Source organism: Brachyhypopomus gauderio, chromosome 7, assembly GCF_052324685.1.
Source record: "Brachyhypopomus gauderio isolate BG-103 chromosome 7, BGAUD_0.2, whole genome shotgun sequence".
Lineage (NCBI taxonomy): Eukaryota > Metazoa > Chordata > Actinopteri > Gymnotiformes > Hypopomidae > Brachyhypopomus > Brachyhypopomus gauderio.
In genome coordinates, this window is record NC_135217.1 from 24,318,610 (window position 1) to 24,338,780 (window position 20,171).

Consider the following 20,171-nt stretch of genomic DNA (forward strand, 5'->3'; position numbering starts at 1 on the left):
CCGGTTTGTTTGTAGACTGACCTTTCTTTGGATGTCCTCTTTTCTGACCTCAAAAGTTCCTAAAGGCCCCAGCGAGAATTGAACTCGCGACCCCTGGTTTACAAGACCAGTGCTCTAACCACTGAGCTATGGAGCCTTACCTGTAAGCGTTATAGTTATGTGTCATCATGAAGGGCTCACCCATTCACATACACACAACCACATCTGCACCGTCTGGTAGGTATTTAACTATGCTAATGCAGCAGTGATATATTATATCACCCAAAAGTCACACCATTTATAAAAACACTGAATAATTTACCTCTAAATGTATATATCCTCTGAAATTGTTACAGTGTCATTCTGTGTCACAGTATACTTGTATACAGCTAAAACGACTCGAAATTTGCTTGACTTTGGCACTGGAAGGTGGTAGAATAAGTAACACCGACTACTACACCTCACAAGTGCTCTACATGGCATTGTGGACTGGTCTACTGTGCTAGCTTTTGGATCAACTTCAAGGTGAGCTTGAACAAGTCAAAAAATGTTCAGCTGTTTCAAACACACCTAGACAGTTTGAGAAATGGTGAGATGTCAACTAAAGACAGACAAGACTCATGGGTATTGGATCCAAATCACATCAAATTTGGGTCTACCGATGATGTTCTTCCAACTCCCCAAAACAAAGTCAGTGGTTATGTGGAGATATGGGCAGTAAAATCTGGTCGCTCTCACAAAAACCTTGTATGGTCAGTGGGAAGGTGGAGTGAGTTGGTTCAGACATTTCAGTTTGTTCCAATACAACTTATAAATGACCAAAATAGTGGGTGTGAAAGTTGCGCTGGACGTTTTAGACCAAAGAACCAAAATTTGGTCCTACCAAAACAGGAGGTCTAAGTCTCTGGTTGACTTTCTTTGCTGTGTGAAAACACGTGTTTGGAGAGGTCAAACCTTTGGACCAATTACAGGCAGTTGTGGGAAGGCTATTACTATGATATTGTATTATGCAGGGTATTGGCTAAGAGTAGCAAAACGAGAGTTATCAGAAGAAGGTGAAAGAGATAATCTGTGGTTGAAGTCAAGAAGAAGACAGATTATTTGGGCAGATGCATCATGATATTGTTGAACCGGTGACACCGATCATGCATTGAGAGCGCGGACAACTGCGCCCAATGAACGGCATTTTGCTTATAATTCACTTACTATTGTAAGCAAGCTTTTCATACTTTATACTATGCCGGTTTGTTTGTAGCCTGACCTTTCTTTGGATGTCCTCTTTTCTGACCTCAAAAGTTCCTAAAGGCCCCAGCGAGAATTGAACTCGCGACCCCTGGTTTACAAGACCAGTGCTCTAACCACTGAGCTATGGAGCCTTACCTGTAAGCGTTATAGTTATGTGTCATCATGAAGGGCTCACCCATTCACATACACACAACCACATCTGCACCGTCTGGTAGGTATTTAACTATGCTAATGCAGCAGTGATATATTATATCACCCAAAAGTCACACCATTTATAAAAACACTGAATAATTTACCTCTAAATGTATATATCCTCTGAAATTGTTACAGTGTCATTCTGTGTCACAGTATACTTGTATACAGCTAAAACGACTCGAAATTTGCTTGACTTTGGCACTGGAAGGTGGTAGAATAAGTAACACCGACTACTACACCTCACAAGTGCTCTACATGGCATTGTGGACTGGTCTACTGTGCTAGCTTTTGGATCAACTTCAAGGTGAGCTTGAACAAGTCAAAAAATGTTCAGCTGTTTCAAACACACCTAGACAGTTTGAGAAATGGTGAGATGTCAACTAAAGACAGACAAGACTCATGGGTATTGGATCCAAATCACATCAAATTTGGGTCTACCGATGATGTTCTTCCAACTCCCCAAAACAAAGTCAGTGGTTATGTGGAGATATGGGCAGTAAAATCTGGTCGCTCTCACAAAAACCTTGTATGGTCAGTGGGAAGGTGGAGTGAGTTGGTTCAGACATTTCAGTTTGTTCCAATACAACTTATAAATGACCAAAATAGTGGGTGTGAAAGTTGCGCTGGACGTTTTAGACCAAAGAACCAAAATTTGGTCCTACCAAAACAGGAGGTCTAAGTCTCTGGTTGACTTTCTTTGCTGTGTGAAAACACGTGTTTGGAGAGGTCAAACCTTTGGACCAATTACAGGCAGTTGTGGGAAGGCTATTACTATGATATTGTATTATGCAGGGTATTGGCTAAGAGTAGCAAAACGAGAGTTATCAAAAGAAGGTGAAAGAGATAATCTGTGGTTGAAGTCAAGAAGAAGACAGATTATTTGGGCAGATGCATCATGATATTGTTGAACCGGTGACACCGATCATGCATTGAGAGCGCGGACAACTGCGCCCAATGAACGGCATTTTGCTTATAATTCACTTACTATTGTAAGCAAGCTTTTCATACTTTATACTATGCCGGTTTGTTTGTAGCCTGACCTTTCTTTGGATGTCCTCTTTTCTGACCTCAAAAGTTCCTAAAGGCCCCAGCGAGAATTGAACTCGCGACCCCTGGTTTACAAGACCAGTGCTCTAACCACTGAGCTATGGAGCCTTACCTGTAAGCGTTATAGTTATGTGTCATCATGAAGGGCTCACCCATTCACATACACACAACCACATCTGCACCGTCTGGTAGGTATTTAACTATGCTAATGCAGCAGTGATATATTCTATCACCCAAAAGTCACACCATTTATAAAAACACTGAATAATTTACCTCTAAATGTATATATCCTCTGAAATTGTTACAGTGTCATTTTGTGTCACAGTATACTTGTATACAGCTAAAACGACTCGAAATTTGCTTGACTTTGGCACTGGAAGGTGGTAGAATAAGTAACACCGACTACTACACCTCACAAGTGCTCTACATGGCATTGTGGACTGGTCTACTGTGCTAGCTTTTGGATCAACTTCAAGGTGAGCTTGAACAAGTAAAAAAATGTTCAGCTGTTTCAAACACACCTAGACAGTTTGAGAAATGGTGAGATGTCAACTAAAGACAGACAAGACTCATGGGTATTGGATCCAAATCACATCAAATTTGGATCTACCGATGATGTTCTTCCAACTCCCCAAAACAAAGTCAGTGGTTATGTGGAGATATGGGCAGTAAAATCTGGTCGCTCTCACAAAAAACCTTGTATGGTCAGTGGGAAGGTGGAGTGAGTTGGTTCAGACATTTCAGTTTGTTCCAATACAACTTATAAATGACCAAAATAGTGGGTGTGAAAGTTGCGCTGGACGTTTTAGACCAAAGAACCAAAATTTGGTCCTACCAAAACAGGAGGTCTAAGTCTATGGTTGAATTTCTTTGCTGTGTGAAAACACGTGTTTGGATAGGTCAAACCTTTGGACCAATTACAGGCAGTTGTGGGAAGGCTATGACTATGATATTGTATTATGCAGGGTATTGGCTAAGAGTAGCAAAACGAGAGTTATCAGAAGAAGGTGAAAGAGATAATCTTTGGTTGAAGTCAAGAAGAAGACAGATTATTTGGGCAGATGCATCATGATATTGTTGAACAGGTGACACCGATCATGCATGGAGAGTGCGGACAACTGCGCCCAATGAACAGCATTTTGCTTATAATTCACTTACTATTGTAAGCAAGCTTTTCATACTTTATACTATGCCGGTTTGTTTGTAGACTGACCTTTCTTTGGATGTCCTCTTTTCTGACCTCAAAAGTTCCTAAAGGACCCAGCGAGAATTGAACTCGCAACCCCTGGTTTACAAGACCAGTGCTCTAACCACTGAGCTATGGAGCCTTACCTGTAAGCATTATAGTTATGTGTCATCATGAAGGGCTCACCCATTCACATACACACAACCACATCTGCACCGTCTGGTAGGTATTTAACTATGCTAATGCAACAGTAATATATTCTATCACCCAAAAGTCACACCATTTATAAAAACACTGAATAATTTACCTCTAAATGTATATATCCTCTGAAATTGTTACAGTGTCATTTTGTGTCACAGTATACTTGTATACAGCTAAAACGACTCGAAATTTGCTTGACTTTGGCACTGGAAGGTGGTAGAATAAGTAACACCGACTACTACACCTCACAAGTGCTCTACATGGCATTGTGGACTGGTCTACTGTGCTAGCTTTTGGATCAACTTCAAGGTGAGCTTGAACAAGTAAAAAAATGTTCAGCTGTTTCAAACACACCTAGACAGTTTGAGAAATGGTGAGATGTCAACTAAAGACAGACAAGACTCATGGGTATTGGATCCAAATCACATCAAATTTGGATCTACCGATAATGTTCTTCCAACTCCCCAAAACAAAGTCAGTGGTTATGTGGAGATATGGGCAGTAAAATCTGGTCGCTCTCACAAAAACCTTGTATGGTCAGTGGGAAGGTGGAGTGAGTTGGTTCAGACATTTCAGTTTGTTCCAATACAACTTATAAATGACCAAAATAGTGGGTGTGAAAGTTGCGCTGGACGTTTTAGACCAAAGAACCAAAATTTGGTCCTACCAAAACAGGAGGTCTAAGTCTATGGTTGAATTTCTTTGCTGTGTGAAAACACGTGTTTGGATAGGTCAAACCTTTGGACCAATTACAGGCAGTTGTGGGAAGGCTATGACTATGATATTGTATTATGCAGGGTATTGGCTAAGAGTAGCAAAACGAGAGTTATCAGAAGAAGGTGAAAGAGATAATCTTTGGTTGAAGTCAAGAAGAAGACAGATTATTTGGGCAGATGCATCATGATATTGTTGAACAGGTGACACCGATCATGCATGGAGAGTGCGGACAACTGCGCCCAATGAACGGCATTTTGCTTATAATTCACTTACTATTGTAAGCAAGCTTTTCATACTTTATACTATGCCGGTTTGTTTGTAGACTGACCTTTCTTTGGATGTCCTCTTTTCTGACCTCAAAAGTTCCTAAAGGCCCCAGCAAGAATTGAACTCGCGACCCCTGGTTTACAAGACCAGTGCTCTAACCACTGAGCTATGGAGCCTTACCTGTAAGCGTTATAGTTATGTGTCATCATGAAGGGCTCACCCATTCACATACACACAACCACATCTGCACCGTCTGGTAGGTATTTAACTATGCTAATGCAGCAGTGATATATTATATCACCCAAAAGTCACACCATTTATAAAAACACTGAATAATTTACCTCTAAATGTATATATCCTCTGAAATTGTTACAGTGTCATTCTGTGTCACAGTATACTTGTATACAGCTAAAACGACTCGAAATTTGCTTGACTTTGGCACTGGAAGGTGGTAGAATAAGTAACACCGACTACTACACCTCACAAGTGCTCTACATGGCATTGTGGACTGGTCTACTGTGCTAGCTTTTGGATCAACTTCAAGGTGAGCTTGAACAAGTCAAAAAATGTTCAGCTGTTTCAAACACACCTAGACAGTTTGAGAAATGGTGAGATGTCAACTAAAGACAGACAAGACTCATGGGTATTGGATCCAAATCACATCAAATTTGGGTCTACCGATGATGTTCTTCCAACTCCCCAAAACAAAGTCAGTGGTTATGTGGAGATATGGGCAGTAAAATCTGGTCGCTCTCACAAAAACCTTGTATGGTCAGTGGGAAGGTGGAGTGAGTTGGTTCAGACATTTCAGTTTGTTCCAATACAACTTATAAATGACCAAAATAGTGGGTGTGAAAGTTGCGCTGGACGTTTTAGACCAAAGAACCAAAATTTGGTCCTACCAAAACAGGAGGTCTAAGTCTCTGGTTGACTTTCTTTGCTGTGTGAAAACACGTGTTTGGAGAGGTCAAACCTTTGGACCAATTACAGGCAGTTGTGGGAAGGCTATTACTATGATATTGTATTATGCAGGGTATTGGCTAAGAGTAGCAAAACGAGAGTTATCAGAAGAAGGTGAAAGAGATAATCTGTGGTTGAAGTCAAGAAGAAGACAGATTATTTGGGCAGATGCATCATGATATTGTTGAACCGGTGACACCGATCATGCATTGAGAGCGCGGACAACTGCGCCCAATGAACGGCATTTTGCTTATAATTCACTTACTATTGTAAGCAAGCTTTTCATACTTTATACTATGCCGGTTTGTTTGTAGCCTGACCTCTCTTTGGATGTCCTCTTTTCTGACCTCAAAAGTTCCTAAAGGCCCCAGCGAGAATTGAACTCGCGACCCCTGGTTTACAAGACCAGTGCTCTAACCACTGAGCTATGGAGCCTTACCTGTAAGCGTTATAGTTATGTGTCATCATGAAGGGCTCACCCATTCACATACACACAACCACATCTGCACCGTCTGGTAGGTATTTAACTATGCTAATGCAGCACTGATATATTATATCACCCAAAAGTCACACCATTTATAAAAACACTGAATAATTTACCTCTAAATGTATATATCCTCTGAAATTGTTACAGTGTCATTTTGTGTCACAGTATACTTGTATACAGCTAAAACGACTCGAAATTTGCTTGACTTTGGCACTGGAAGGTGGTAGAATAAGTAACACCGACTACTACACCTCACAAGTGCTCTACATGGCATTGTGGACTGGTCTACTGTGCTAGCTTTTGGATCAACTTCAAGGTGAGCTTGAACAAGTCAAAAAATGTTCAGCTGTTTCAAACACACCTAGACAGTTTGAGAAATGGTGAGATGTCAACTAAAGACAGACAAGACTCATGGGTATTGGATCCAAATCACATCAAATTTGGATCTACCGATGATGTTCTTCCAACTCCCCAAAACAAAGTCAGTGGTTATGTGGAGATATGGGCAGTAAAATCTGGTCGCTCTCACAAAAACCTTGTATGGTCAGTGGGAAGGTGGAGTGAGTTGGTTCAGACATTTCAGTTTGTTCCAATACAACTTATAAATGACCAAAATAGTGGGTGTGAAAGTTGCGCTGGACGTTTTAGACCAAAGAACCAAAATTTGGTCCTACCAAAACAGGAGGTCTAAGTCTATGGTTGAATTTCTTTGCTGTGTGAAAACACGTGTTTGGATAGGTCAAACCTTTGGACCAATTACAGGCAGTTGTGGGAAGGCTATGACTATGATATTGTATTATGCAGGGTATTGGCTAAGAGTAGCAAAACGAGAGTTATCAGAAGAAGGTGAAAGAGATAATCTTTGGTTGAAGTCAAGAAGAAGACAGATTATTTGGGCAGATGCATCATGATATTGTTGAACAGGTGACACCGATCATGCATGGAGAGTGCGGACAACTGCGCCCAATGAACAGCATTTTGCTTATAATTCACTTACTATTGTAAGCAAGCTTTTCATACTTTATACTATGCCGGTTTGTTTGTAGACTGACCTTTCTTTGGATGTCCTCTTTTCTGACCTCAAAAGATCCTAAAGGCCCCAGCGAGAATTGAACTCGCAACCCCTGGTTTACAAGACCAGTGCTCTAACCACTGAGCTATGGAGCCTTACCTGTAAGCATTATAGTTATGTGTCATCATGAAGGGCTCACCCATTCACATACACACAACCACATCTGCACCGTCTGGTAGGTATTTAACTATGCTAATGCAGCACTGATATATTATATCACCCAAAAGTCACACCATTTATAAAAACACTGAATAATTTACCTCTAAATGTATATATCCTCTGAAATTGTTACAGTGTCATTTTGTGTCACAGTATACTTGTATACAGCTAAAACGACTCGAAATTTGCTTGACTTTGGCACTGGAAGGTGGTAGAATAAGTAACACCGACTACTACACCTCACAAGTGCTCTACATGGCATTGTGGACTGGTCTACTGTGCTAGCTTTTGGATCAACTTCAAGGTGAGCTTGAACAAGTAAAAAAATGTTCAGCTGTTTCAAACACACCTAGACAGTTTGAGAAATGGTGAGATGTCAACTAAAGACAGACAAGACTCATGGGTATTGGATCCAAATCACATCAAATTTGGGTCTACCGATGATGTTCTTCCAACTCCCCAAAACAAAGTCAGTGGTTATGTGGAGATATGGACAGTAAAATCTGGTCGCTCTCACAAAAACCTTGTATGGTCAGTGGGAAGGTGGAGTGAGTTGGTTCAGACATTTCAGTTTGTTCCAATACAACTTATAAATGACCAAAATAGTGGGTGTGAAAGTTGCGCTGGACGTTTTAGACCAAAGAACCAAAATTTGGTCCTACCAAAACAGGAGGTCTAAGTCTCTGGTTGAATTTCTTTGCTGTGTGAAAACACGTGTTTGGAGAGGTCACACCTTTGTACCAATTACAGGCAGTTGTGGGAAGGCTATTACTATGATATTGTATTATGCAGGGTATTGGCTAAGAGTAGCAAAACGAGAGTTATCAGAAGAAGGTGAAAGAGATAATCTGTGGTTGAAGTCAAGAAGAAGACAGATTATTTGGGCAGATGCATCATGATATTGTTGAACCGGTGACACCGATCATGCATTGAGAGCGCGGACAACTGCGCCCAATGAACGGCATTTTGCTTATAATTCACTTACTCTAGTAAGCAAGCTTTTCATACTTTATACTATGCCGGTTTGTTTGTAGCCTGACCTTTCTTTGGATGTCCTCTTTTCTGACCTCAAAAGTTCCTAAAGGCCCCAGCGAGAATTGAACTCGCGACCCCTGGTTTACAAGACCAGTGCTCTAACCACTGAGCTATGGAGCCTTACCTGTAAGCGTTATAGTTATGTGTCATCATGAAGGGCTCACCCATTCACATACACACAACCACATCTGCACCGTCTGGTAGGTATTTAACTATGCTAATGCAGCAGTGATATATTCTATCACCCAAAAGTCACACCATTTATAAAAACACTGAATAATTTACCTCTAAATGTATATATCCTCTGAAATTGTTACAGTGTCATTTTGTGTCACAGTATACTTGTATACAGCTAAAACGACTCGAAATTTGCTTGACTTTGGCACTGGAAGGTGGTAGAATAAGTAACACCGACTACTACACCTCACAAGTGCTCTACATGGCATTGTGGACTGGTCTACTGTGCTAGCTTTTGGATCAACTTCAAGGTGAGCTTGAACAAGTCAAAAAATGTTCAGCTGTTTCAAACACACCTAGACAGTTTGAGAAATGGTGAGATGTCAACTAAAGACAGACAAGACTCATGGGTATTGGATCCAAATCACATCAAATTTGGATCTACCGATGATGTTCTTCCAACTCCCCAAAACAAAGTCAGTGGTTATGTGGAGATATGGGCAGTAAAATCTGGTCGCTCTCACAAAAACCTTGTATGGTCAGTGGGAAGGTGGAGTGAGTTGGTTCAGACATTTCAGTTTGTTCCAATACAACTTATAAATGACCAAAATAGTGGGTGTGAAAGTTGCGCTGGACGTTTTAGACCAAAGAACCAAAATTTGGTCCTACCAAAACAGGAGGTCTAAGTCTATGGTTGAATTTCTTTGCTGTGTGAAAACACGTGTTTGGATAGGTCAAACCTTTGGACCAATTACAGGCAGTTGTGGGAAGGCTATGACTATGATATTGTATTATGCAGGGTATTGGCTAAGAGTAGCAAAACGAGAGTTATCAGAAGAAGGTGAAAGAGATAATCTTTGGTTGAAGTCAAGAAGAAGACAGATTATTTGGGCAGATGCATCATGATATTGTTGAACAGGTGACACCGATCATGCATGGAGAGTGCGGACAACTGCGCCCAATGAACAGCATTTTGCTTATAATTCACTTACTATTGTAAGCAAGCTTTTCATACTTTATACTATGCCGGTTTGTTTGTAGACTGACCTTTCTTTGGATGTCCTCTTTTCTGACCTCAAAAGTTCCTAAAGGCCCCAGCGAGAATTGAACTCGCAACCCCTGGTTTACAAGACCAGTGCTCTAACCACTGAGCTATGGAGCCTTACCTGTAAGCATTATAGTTATGTGTCATCATGAAGGGCTCACCCATTCACATACACACAACCACATCTGCACCGTCTGGTAGGTATTTAACTATGCTAATGCAGCACTGATATATTATATCACCCAAAAGTCACACCATTTATAAAAACACTGAATAATTTACCTCTAAATGTATATATCCTCTGAAATTGTTACAGTGTCATTTTGTGTCACAGTATACTTGTATACAGCTAAAACGACTCGAAATTTGCTTGACTTTGGCACTGGAAGGTGGTAGAATAAGTAACACCGACTACTACACCTCACAAGTGCTCTACATGGCATTGTGGACTGGTCTACTGTGCTAGCTTTTGGATCAACTTCAAGGTGAGCTTGAACAAGTAAAAAAATGTTCAGCTGTTTCAAACACACCTAGACAGTTTGAGAAATGGTGAGATGTCAACTAAAGACAGACAAGACTCATGGGTATTGGATCCAAATCACATCAAATTTGGGTCTACCGATGATGTTCTTCCAACTCCCCAAAACAAAGTCAGTGGTTATGTGGAGATATGGACAGTAAAATCTGGTCGCTCTCACAAAAACCTTGTATGGTCAGTGGGAAGGTGGAGTGAGTTGGTTCAGACATTTCAGTTTGTTCCAATACAACTTATAAATGACCAAAATAGTGGGTGTGAAAGTTGCGCTGGACGTTTTAGACCAAAGAACCAAAATTTGGTCCTACCAAAACAGGAGGTCTAAGTCTCTGGTTGAATTTCTTTGCTGTGTGAAAACACGTGTTTGGAGAGGTCACACCTTTGTACCAATTACAGGCAGTTGTGGGAAGGCTATTACTATGATATTGTATTATGCAGGGTATTGGCTAAGAGTAGCAAAACGAGAGTTATCAGAAGAAGGTGAAAGAGATAATCTGTGGTTGAAGTCAAGAAGAAGACAGATTATTTGGGCAGATGCATCATGATATTGTTGAACCGGTGACACCGATCATGCATTGAGAGCGCGGACAACTGCACCCAATGAACGGCATTTTGCTTATAATTCACTTACTATTGTAAGCAAGCTTTTCATACTTTATACTATGCCGGTTTGTTTGTAGCCTGACCTTTCTTTGGATGTCCTCTTTTCTGACCTCAAAAGTTCCTAAAGGCCCCAGCGAGAATTGAACTCGCGACCCCTGGTTTACAAGACCAGTGCTCTAACCACTGAGCTATGGAGCCTTACCTGTAAGCGTTATAGTTATGTGTCATCATGAAGGGCTCACCCATTCACATACACACAACCACATCTGCACCGTCTGGTAGGTATTTAACTATGCTAATGCAGCAGTGATATATTCTATCACCCAAAAGTCACACCATTTATAAAAACACTGAATAATTTACCTCTAAATGTATATATCCTCTGAAATTGTTACAGTGTCATTTTGTGTCACAGTATACTTGTATACAGCTAAAACGACTCGAAATTTGCTTGACTTTGGCACTGGAAGGTGGTAGAATAAGTAACACCGACTACTACACCTCACAAGTGCTCTACATGGCATTGTGGACTGGTCTACTGTGCTAGCTTTTGGATCAACTTCAAGGTGAGCTTGAACAAGTCAAAAAATGTTCAGCTGTTTCAAACACACCTAGACAGTTTGAGAAATGGTGAGATGTCAACTAAAGACAGACAAGACTCATGGGTATTGGATCCAAATCACATCAAATTTGGATCTACCGATGATGTTCTTCCAACTCCCCAAAACAAAGTCAGTGGTTATGTGGAGATATGGGCAGTAAAATCTGGTCGCTCTCACAAAAACCTTGTATGGTCAGTGGGAAGGTGGAGTGAGTTGGTTCAGACATTTCAGTTTGTTCCAATACAACTTATAAATGACCAAAATAGTGGGTGTGAAAGTTGCGCTGGACGTTTTAGACCAAAGAACCAAAATTTGGTCCTACCAAAACAGGAGGTCTAAGTCTATGGTTGAATTTCTTTGCTGTGTGAAAACACGTGTTTGGATAGGTCAAACCTTTGGACCAATTACAGGCAGTTGTGGGAAGGCTATGACTATGATATTGTATTATGCAGGGTATTGGCTAAGAGTAGCAAAACGAGAGTTATCAGAAGAAGGTGAAAGAGATAATCTTTGGTTGAAGTCAAGAAGAAGACAGATTATTTGGGCAGATGCATCATGATATTGTTGAACAGGTGACACCGATCATGCATGGAGAGTGCGGACAACTGCGCCCAATGAACAGCATTTTGCTTATAATTCACTTACTATTGTAAGCAAGCTTTTCATACTTTATACTATGCCGGTTTGTTTGTAGACTGACCTTTCTTTGGATGTCCTCTTTTCTGACCTCAAAAGTTCCTAAAGGCCCCAGCGAGAATTGAACTCGCAACCCCTGGTTTACAAGACCAGTGCTCTAACCACTGAGCTATGGAGCCTTACCTGTAAGCATTATAGTTATGTGTCATCATGAAGGGCTCACCCATTCACATACACACAACCACATCTGCACCGTCTGGTAGGTATTTAACTATGCTAATGCAGCACTGATATATTATATCACCCAAAAGTCACACCATTTATAAAAACACTGAATAATTTACCTCTAAATGTATATATCCTCTGAAATTGTTACAGTGTCATTTTGTGTCACAGTATACTTGTATACAGCTAAAACGACTCGAAATTTGCTTGACTTTGGCACTGGAAGGTGGTAGAATAAGTAACACCGACTACTACACCTCACAAGTGCTCTACATGGCATTGTGGACTGGTCTACTGTGCTAGCTTTTGGATCAACTTCAAGGTGAGCTTGAACAAGTAAAAAAATGTTCAGCTGTTTCAAACACACCTAGACAGTTTGAGAAATGGTGAGATGTCAACTAAAGACAGACAAGACTCATGGGTATTGGATCCAAATCACATCAAATTTGGGTCTACCGATGATGTTCTTCCAACTCCCCAAAACAAAGTCAGTGGTTATGTGGAGATATGGACAGTAAAATCTGGTCGCTCTCACAAAAACCTTGTATGGTCAGTGGGAAGGTGGAGTGAGTTGGTTCAGACATTTCAGTTTGTTCCAATACAACTTATAAATGACCAAAATAGTGGGTGTGAAAGTTGCGCTGGACGTTTTAGACCAAAGAACCAAAATTTGGTCCTACCAAAACAGGAGGTCTAAGTCTCTGGTTGAATTTCTTTGCTGTGTGAAAACACGTGTTTGGAGAGGTCACACCTTTGTACCAATTACAGGCAGTTGTGGGAAGGCTATTACTATGATATTGTATTATGCAGGGTATTGGCTAAGAGTAGCAAAACGAGAGTTATCAGAAGAAGGTGAAAGAGATAATCTGTGGTTGAAGTCAAGAAGAAGACAGATTATTTGGGCAGATGCATCATGATATTGTTGAACCGGTGACACCGATCATGCATTGAGAGCGCGGACAACTGCACCCAATGAACGGCATTTTGCTTATAATTCACTTACTATTGTAAGCAAGCTTTTCATACTTTATACTATGCCGGTTTGTTTGTAGCCTGACCTTTCTTTGGATGTCCTCTTTTCTGACCTCAAAAGTTCCTAAAGGCCCCAGCGAGAATTGAACTCGCGACCCCTGGTTTACAAGACCAGTGCTCTAACCACTGAGCTATGGAGCCTTACCTGTAAGCGTTATAGTTATGTGTCATCATGAAGGGCTCACCCATTCACATACACACAACCACATCTGCACCGTCTGGTAGGTATTTAACTATGCTAATGCAACAGTAATATATTCTATCACCCAAAAGTCACACCATTTATAAAAACACTGAATAATTTACCTCTAAATGTATATATCCTCTGAAATTGTTACAGTGTCATTTTGTGTCACAGTATACTTGTATACAGCTAAAACGACTCGAAATTTGCTTGACTTTGGCACTGGAAGGTGGTAGAATAAGTAACACCGACTACTACACCTCACAAGTGCTCTACATGGCATTGTGGACTGGTCTACTGTGCTAGCTTTTGGATCAACTTCAAGGTGAGCTTGAACAAGTCAAAAAATGTTCAGCTGTTTCAAACACACCTAGACAGTTTGAGAAATGGTGAGATGTCAACTAAAGACAGACAAGACTCATGGGTATTGGATCCAAATCACATCAAATTTGGATCTACCGATGATGTTCTTCCAACTCCCCAAAACAAAGTCAGTGGTTATGTGGAGATATGGGCAGTAAAATCTGGTCGCTCTCACAAAAACCTTGTATGGTCAGTGGGAAGGTGGAGTGAGTTGGTTCAGACATTTCAGTTTGTTCCAATACAACTTATAAATGACCAAAATAGTGGGTGTGAAAGTTGCGCTGGACGTTTTAGACCAAAGAACCAAAATTTGGTCCTACCAAAACAGGAGGTCTAAGTCTATGGTTGAATTTCTTTGCTGTGTGAAAACACGTGTTTGGATAGGTCAAACCTTTGGACCAATTACAGGCAGTTGTGGGAAGGCTATTACTATGATATTGTATTATGCAGGGTATTGGCTAAGAGTAGCAAAACGAGAGTTATCAAAAGAAGGTGAAAGAGATAATCTGTGGTTGAAGTCAAGAAGAAGACAGATTATTTGGGCAGATGCATCATGATATTGTTGAACCGGTGACACCGATCATGCATTGAGAGCGCGGACAACTGCGCCCAATGAACGGCATTTTGCTTATAATTCACTTACTATTGTAAGCAAGCTTTTCATACTTTATACTATGCCGGTTTGTTTGTAGCCTGACCTTTCTTTGGATGTCCTCTTTTCTGACCTCAAAAGTTCCTAAAGGCCCCAGCGAGAATTGAACTCGCGACCCCTGGTTTACAAGACCAGTGCTCTAACCACTGAGCTATGGAGCCTTACCTGTAAGCGTTATAGTTATGTGTCATCATGAAGGGCTCACCCATTCACATACACACAACCACATCTGCACCGTCTGGTAGGTATTTAACTATGCTAATGCAGCAGTGATATATTCTATCACCCAAAAGTCACACCATTTATAAAAACACTGAATAATTTACCTCTAAATGTATATATCCTCTGAAATTGTTACAGTGTCATTTTGTGTCACAGTATACTTGTATACAGCTAAAACGACTCGAAATTTGCTTGACTTTGGCACTGGAAGGTGGTAGAATAAGTAACACCGACTACTACACCTCACAAGTGCTCTACATGGCATTGTGGACTGGTCTACTGTGCTAGCTTTTGGATCAACTTCAAGGTGAGCTTGAACAAGTCAAAAAATGTTCAGCTGTTTCAAACACACCTAGACAGTTTGAGAAATGGTGAGATGTCAACTAAAGACAGACAAGACTCATGGGTATTGGATCCAAATCACATCAAATTTGGATCTACCGATGATGTTCTTCCAACTCCCCAAAACAAAGTCAGTGGTTATGTGGAGATATGGGCAGTAAAATCTGGTCGCTCTCACAAAAAACCTTGTATGGTCAGTGGGAAGGTGGAGTGAGTTGGTTCAGACATTTCAGTTTGTTCCAATACAACTTATAAATGACCAAAATAGTGGGTGTGAAAGTTGCGCTGGACGTTTTAGACCAAAGAACCAAAATTTGGTCCTACCAAAACAGGAGGTCTAAGTCTATGGTTGAATTTCTTTGCTGTGTGAAAACACGTGTTTGGATAGGTCAAACCTTTGGACCAATTACAGGCAGTTGTGGGAAGGCTATGACTATGATATTGTATTATGCAGGGTATTGGCTAAGAGTAGCAAAACGAGAGTTATCAGAAGAAGGTGAAAGAGATAATCTTTGGTTGAAGTCAAGAAGAAGACAGATTATTTGGGCAGATGCATCATGATATTGTTGAACAGGTGACACCGATCATGCATGGAGAGTGCGGACAACTGCGCCCAATGAACAGCATTTTGCTTATAATTCACTTACTATTGTAAGCAAGCTTTTCATACTTTATACTATGCCGGTTTGTTTGTAGACTGACCTTTCTTTGGATGTCCTCTTTTCTGACCTCAAAAGTTCCTAAAGGACCCAGCGAGAATTGAACTCGCAACCCCTGGTTTACAAGACCAGTGCTCTAACCACTGAGCTATGGAGCCTTACCTGTAAGCATTATAGTTATGTGTCATCATGAAGGGCTCACCCATTCACATACACACAACCACATCTGCACCGTCTGGTAGGTATTTAACTATGCTAATGCAACAGTAATATATTCTATCACCCAAAAGTCACACCATTTATAAAAACACTGAATAATTTACCTCTAAATGTATATATCCTCTGAAATTGTTACAGTGTCATTTTGTGTCACAGTATACTTGTATACAGCTAAAACGACTCGAAATTTGCTTGACTTTGGCACTGGAAGGTGGTAGAATAAGTAACACCGACTACTACACCTCACAAGTGCTCTACATGGCATTGTGGACTGGTCTACTGTGCTAGCTTTTGGATCAACTTCAAGGTGAGCTTGAACAAGTAAAAAAATGTTCAGCTGTTTCAAACACACCTAGACAGTTTGAGAAATGGTGAGATGTCAACTAAAGACAGACAAGACTCATGGGTATTGGATCCAAATCACATCAAATTTGGATCTACCGATAATGTTCTTCCAACTCCCCAAAACAAAGTCAGTGGTTATGTGGAGATATGGGCAGTAAAATCTGGTCGCTCTCACAAAAACCTTGTATGGTCAGTGGGAAGGTGGAGTGAGTTGGTTCAGACATTTCAGTTTGTTCCAATACAACTTATAAATGACCAAAATAGTGGGTGTGAAAGTTGCGCTGGACGTTTTAGACCAAAGAACCAAAATTTGGTCCTACCAAAACAGGAGGTCTAAGTCTATGGTTGAATTTCTTTGCTGTGTGAAAACACGTGTTTGGATAGGTCAAACCTTTGGACCAATTACAGGCAGTTGTGGGAAGGCTATGACTATGATATTGTATTATGCAGGGTATTGGCTAAGAGTAGCAAAACGAGAGTTATCAGAAGAAGGTGAAAGAGATAATCTTTGGTTGAAGTCAAGAAGAAGACAGATTATTTGGGCAGATGCATCATGATATTGTTGAACAGGTGACACCGATCATGCATGGAGAGTGCGGACAACTGCGCCCAATGAACGGCATTTTGCTTATAATTCACTTACTATTGTAAGCAAGCTTTTCATACTTTATACTATGCCGGTTTGTTTGTAGACTGACCTTTCTTTGGATGTCCTCTTTTCTGACCTCAAAAGTTCCTAAAGGCCCCAGCAAGAATTGAACTCGCGACCCCTGGTTTACAAGACCAGTGCTCTAACCACTGAGCTATGGAGCCTTACCTGTAAGCGTTATAGTTATGTGTCATCATGAAGGGCTCACCCATTCACATACACACAACCACATCTGCACCGTCTGGTAGGTATTTAACTATGCTAATGCAGCAGTGATATATTATATCACCCAAAAGTCACACCATTTATAAAAACACTGAATAATTTACCTCTAAATGTATATATCCTCTGAAATTGTTACAGTGTCATTCTGTGTCACAGTATACTTGTATACAGCTAAAACGACTCGAAATTTGCTTGACTTTGGCACTGGAAGGTGGTAGAATAAGTAACACCGACTACTACACCTCACAAGTGCTCTACATGGCATTGTGGACTGGTCTACTGTGCTAGCTTTTGGATCAACTTCAAGGTGAGCTTGAACAAGTCAAAAAATGTTCAGCTGTTTCAAACACACCTAGACAGTTTGAGAAATGGTGAGATGTCAACTAAAGACAGACAAGACTCATGGGTATTGGATCCAAATCACATCAAATTTGGGTCTACCGATGATGTTCTTCCAACTCCCCAAAACAAAGTCAGTGGTTATGTGGAGATATGGGCAGTAAAATCTGGTCGCTCTCACAAAAACCTTGTATGGTCAGTGGGAAGGTGGAGTGAGTTGGTTCAGACATTTCAGTTTGTTCCAATACAACTTATAAATGACCAAAATAGTGGGTGTGAAAGTTGCGCTGGACGTTTTAGACCAAAGAACCAAAATTTGGTCCTACCAAAACAGGAGGTCTAAGTCTCTGGTTGACTTTCTTTGCTGTGTGAAAACACGTGTTTGGAGAGGTCAAACCTTTGGACCAATTACAGGCAGTTGTGGGAAGGCTATTACTATGATATTGTATTATGCAGGGTATTGGCTAAGAGTAGCAAAACGAGAGTTATCAGAAGAAGGTGAAAGAGATAATCTGTGGTTGAAGTCAAGAAGAAGACAGATTATTTGGGCAGATGCATCATGATATTGTTGAACCGGTGACACCGATCATGCATTGAGAGCGCGGACAACTGCGCCCAATGAACGGCATTTTGCTTATAATTCACTTACTATTGTAAGCAAGCTTTTCATACTTTATACTATGCCGGTTTGTTTGTAGCCTGACCTCTCTTTGGATGTCCTCTTTTCTGACCTCAAAAGTTCCTAAAGGCCCCAGCGAGAATTGAACTCGCGACCCCTGGTTTACAAGACCAGTGCTCTAACCACTGAGCTATGGAGCCTTACCTGTAAGCGTTATAGTTATGTGTCATCATGAAGGGCTCACCCATTCACATACACACAACCACATCTGCACCGTCTGGTAGGTATTTAACTATGCTAATGCAGCACTGATATATTATATCACCCAAAAGTCACACCATTTATAAAAACACTGAATAATTTACCTCTAAATGTATATATCCTCTGAAATTGTTACAGTGTCATTTTGTGTCACAGTATACTTGTATACAGCTAAAACGACTCGAAATTTGCTTGACTTTGGCACTGGAAGGTGGTAGAATAAGTAACACCGACTACTACACCTCACAAGTGCTCTACATGGCATTGTGGACTGGTCTACTGTGCTAGCTTTTGGATCAACTTCAAGGTGAGCTTGAACAAGTAAAAAAATGTTCAGCTGTTTCAAACACACCTAGACAGTTTGAGAAATGGTGAGATGTCAACTAAAGACAGACAAGACTCATGGGTATTGGATCCAAATCACATCAAATTTGGGTCTACCGATGATGTTCTTCCAACTCCCCAAAACAAAGTCAGTGGTTATGTGGAGATATGGACAGTAAAATCTGGTCGCTCTCACAAAAACCTTGTATGGTCAGTGGGAAGGTGGAGTGAGTTGGTTCAGACATTTCAGTTTGTTCCAATACAACTTATAAATGACCAAAATAGTGGGTGTGAAAGTTGCGCTGGACGTTTTAGACCAAAGAACCAAAATTTGGTCCTACCAAAACAGGAGGTCTAAGTCTCTGGTTGAATTTCTTTTCTGTGTGAAAACACGTGTTTGGAGAGGTCACACCTTTGTACCAATTACAGGCAGTTGTGGGAAGGCTATTACTATGATATTGTATTATGCAGGGTATTGGCTAAGAGTAGCAAAACGAGAGTTATCAGAAGAAGGTGAAAGAGATAATCTGTGGTTGAAGTCAAGAAGAAGACAGATTATTTGGGCAGATGCATCATGATATTGTTGAACCGGTGACACCGATCATGCATTGAGAGCGCGGACAACTGCGCCCAATGAACGGCATTTTGCTTATAATTCACTTACTATTGTAAGCAAGCTTTTCATACTTTATACTATGCCGGTTTGTTTGTAGCCTGACCTTTCTTTGGATGTCCTCTTTTCTGACCTCAAAAGTTCCTAAAGGCCCCAGCGAGAATTGAACTCGCGACCCCTGGTTTACAAGACCAGTGCTCTAACCACTGAGCTATGGAGCCTTACCTGTAAGCGTTATAGTTATGTGTCATCATGAAGGGCTCACCCATTCACATACACACAACCACATCTGCACCGTCTGGTAGGTATTTAACTATGCTAATGCAGCAGTGATATATTATATCACCCAAAAGTCACACCATTTATAAAAACACTGAATAATTTACCTCTAAATGTATATATCCTCTGAAATTGTTACAGTGTCATTCTGTGTCACAGTATACTTGTATACAGCTAAAACGACTCGAAATTTGCTTGACTTTGGCACTGGAAGGTGGTAGAATAAGTAACACCGACTACTACACCTCACAAGTGCTCTACATGGCATTGTGGACTGGTCTACTGTGCTAGCTTTTGGATCAACTTCAAGGTGAGCTTGAACAAGTCAAAAAATGTTCAGCTGTTTCAAACACACCTAGACAGTTTGAGAAATGGTGAGATGTCAACTAAAGACAGACAAGACTCATGGGTATTGGATCCAAATCACATCAAATTTGGGTCTACCGATGATGTTCTTCCAACTCCCCAAAA

General features: G+C 40.7%; 17 non-coding genes across 17 annotated transcripts; all 17 read right to left on the reverse strand.

The window, feature by feature from the left end:
• Window positions 1-63: 63 nt before the first annotated feature.
• Window positions 64-136, reverse strand: trnat-ugu (transfer RNA threonine (anticodon UGU)). The gene has a single exon. It is a non-coding gene; the product is annotated as a tRNA-Thr (tRNA).
• Window positions 137-1,282: 1,146 nt separating this feature from the next.
• On the reverse strand, window positions 1,283-1,355 carry trnat-ugu (transfer RNA threonine (anticodon UGU)). The gene has a single exon. It is a non-coding gene; the product is annotated as a tRNA-Thr (tRNA).
• Window positions 1,356-2,501: 1,146 nt separating this feature from the next.
• Window positions 2,502-2,574, reverse strand: trnat-ugu (transfer RNA threonine (anticodon UGU)). The gene has a single exon. It is a non-coding gene; the product is annotated as a tRNA-Thr (tRNA).
• A 1,147-nt stretch (window positions 2,575-3,721) lies between these two features.
• On the reverse strand, window positions 3,722-3,794 carry trnat-ugu (transfer RNA threonine (anticodon UGU)). Its single transcript has one exon. It is a non-coding gene; the product is annotated as a tRNA-Thr (tRNA).
• Window positions 3,795-4,940: 1,146 nt separating this feature from the next.
• trnat-ugu (transfer RNA threonine (anticodon UGU)) lies at window positions 4,941-5,013 on the reverse strand. Its single transcript has one exon. It is a non-coding gene; the product is annotated as a tRNA-Thr (tRNA).
• A 1,146-nt stretch (window positions 5,014-6,159) lies between these two features.
• trnat-ugu (transfer RNA threonine (anticodon UGU)) lies at window positions 6,160-6,232 on the reverse strand. Its single transcript has one exon. It is a non-coding gene; the product is annotated as a tRNA-Thr (tRNA).
• A 1,146-nt stretch (window positions 6,233-7,378) lies between these two features.
• Window positions 7,379-7,451, reverse strand: trnat-ugu (transfer RNA threonine (anticodon UGU)). Its single transcript has one exon. It is a non-coding gene; the product is annotated as a tRNA-Thr (tRNA).
• Window positions 7,452-8,597: 1,146 nt separating this feature from the next.
• On the reverse strand, window positions 8,598-8,670 carry trnat-ugu (transfer RNA threonine (anticodon UGU)). Its single transcript has one exon. It is a non-coding gene; the product is annotated as a tRNA-Thr (tRNA).
• Window positions 8,671-9,816: 1,146 nt separating this feature from the next.
• Window positions 9,817-9,889, reverse strand: trnat-ugu (transfer RNA threonine (anticodon UGU)). Its single transcript has one exon. It is a non-coding gene; the product is annotated as a tRNA-Thr (tRNA).
• A 1,146-nt stretch (window positions 9,890-11,035) lies between these two features.
• Window positions 11,036-11,108, reverse strand: trnat-ugu (transfer RNA threonine (anticodon UGU)). The gene has a single exon. It is a non-coding gene; the product is annotated as a tRNA-Thr (tRNA).
• A 1,146-nt stretch (window positions 11,109-12,254) lies between these two features.
• Window positions 12,255-12,327, reverse strand: trnat-ugu (transfer RNA threonine (anticodon UGU)). Its single transcript has one exon. It is a non-coding gene; the product is annotated as a tRNA-Thr (tRNA).
• Window positions 12,328-13,473: 1,146 nt separating this feature from the next.
• Window positions 13,474-13,546, reverse strand: trnat-ugu (transfer RNA threonine (anticodon UGU)). Its single transcript has one exon. It is a non-coding gene; the product is annotated as a tRNA-Thr (tRNA).
• Window positions 13,547-14,692: 1,146 nt separating this feature from the next.
• Window positions 14,693-14,765, reverse strand: trnat-ugu (transfer RNA threonine (anticodon UGU)). Its single transcript has one exon. It is a non-coding gene; the product is annotated as a tRNA-Thr (tRNA).
• A 1,147-nt stretch (window positions 14,766-15,912) lies between these two features.
• trnat-ugu (transfer RNA threonine (anticodon UGU)) lies at window positions 15,913-15,985 on the reverse strand. The gene has a single exon. It is a non-coding gene; the product is annotated as a tRNA-Thr (tRNA).
• A 1,146-nt stretch (window positions 15,986-17,131) lies between these two features.
• trnat-ugu (transfer RNA threonine (anticodon UGU)) lies at window positions 17,132-17,204 on the reverse strand. Its single transcript has one exon. It is a non-coding gene; the product is annotated as a tRNA-Thr (tRNA).
• Window positions 17,205-18,350: 1,146 nt separating this feature from the next.
• Window positions 18,351-18,423, reverse strand: trnat-ugu (transfer RNA threonine (anticodon UGU)). Its single transcript has one exon. It is a non-coding gene; the product is annotated as a tRNA-Thr (tRNA).
• A 1,146-nt stretch (window positions 18,424-19,569) lies between these two features.
• Window positions 19,570-19,642, reverse strand: trnat-ugu (transfer RNA threonine (anticodon UGU)). Its single transcript has one exon. It is a non-coding gene; the product is annotated as a tRNA-Thr (tRNA).
• Between the last annotated feature and the right edge of the window lie 529 nt (window positions 19,643-20,171).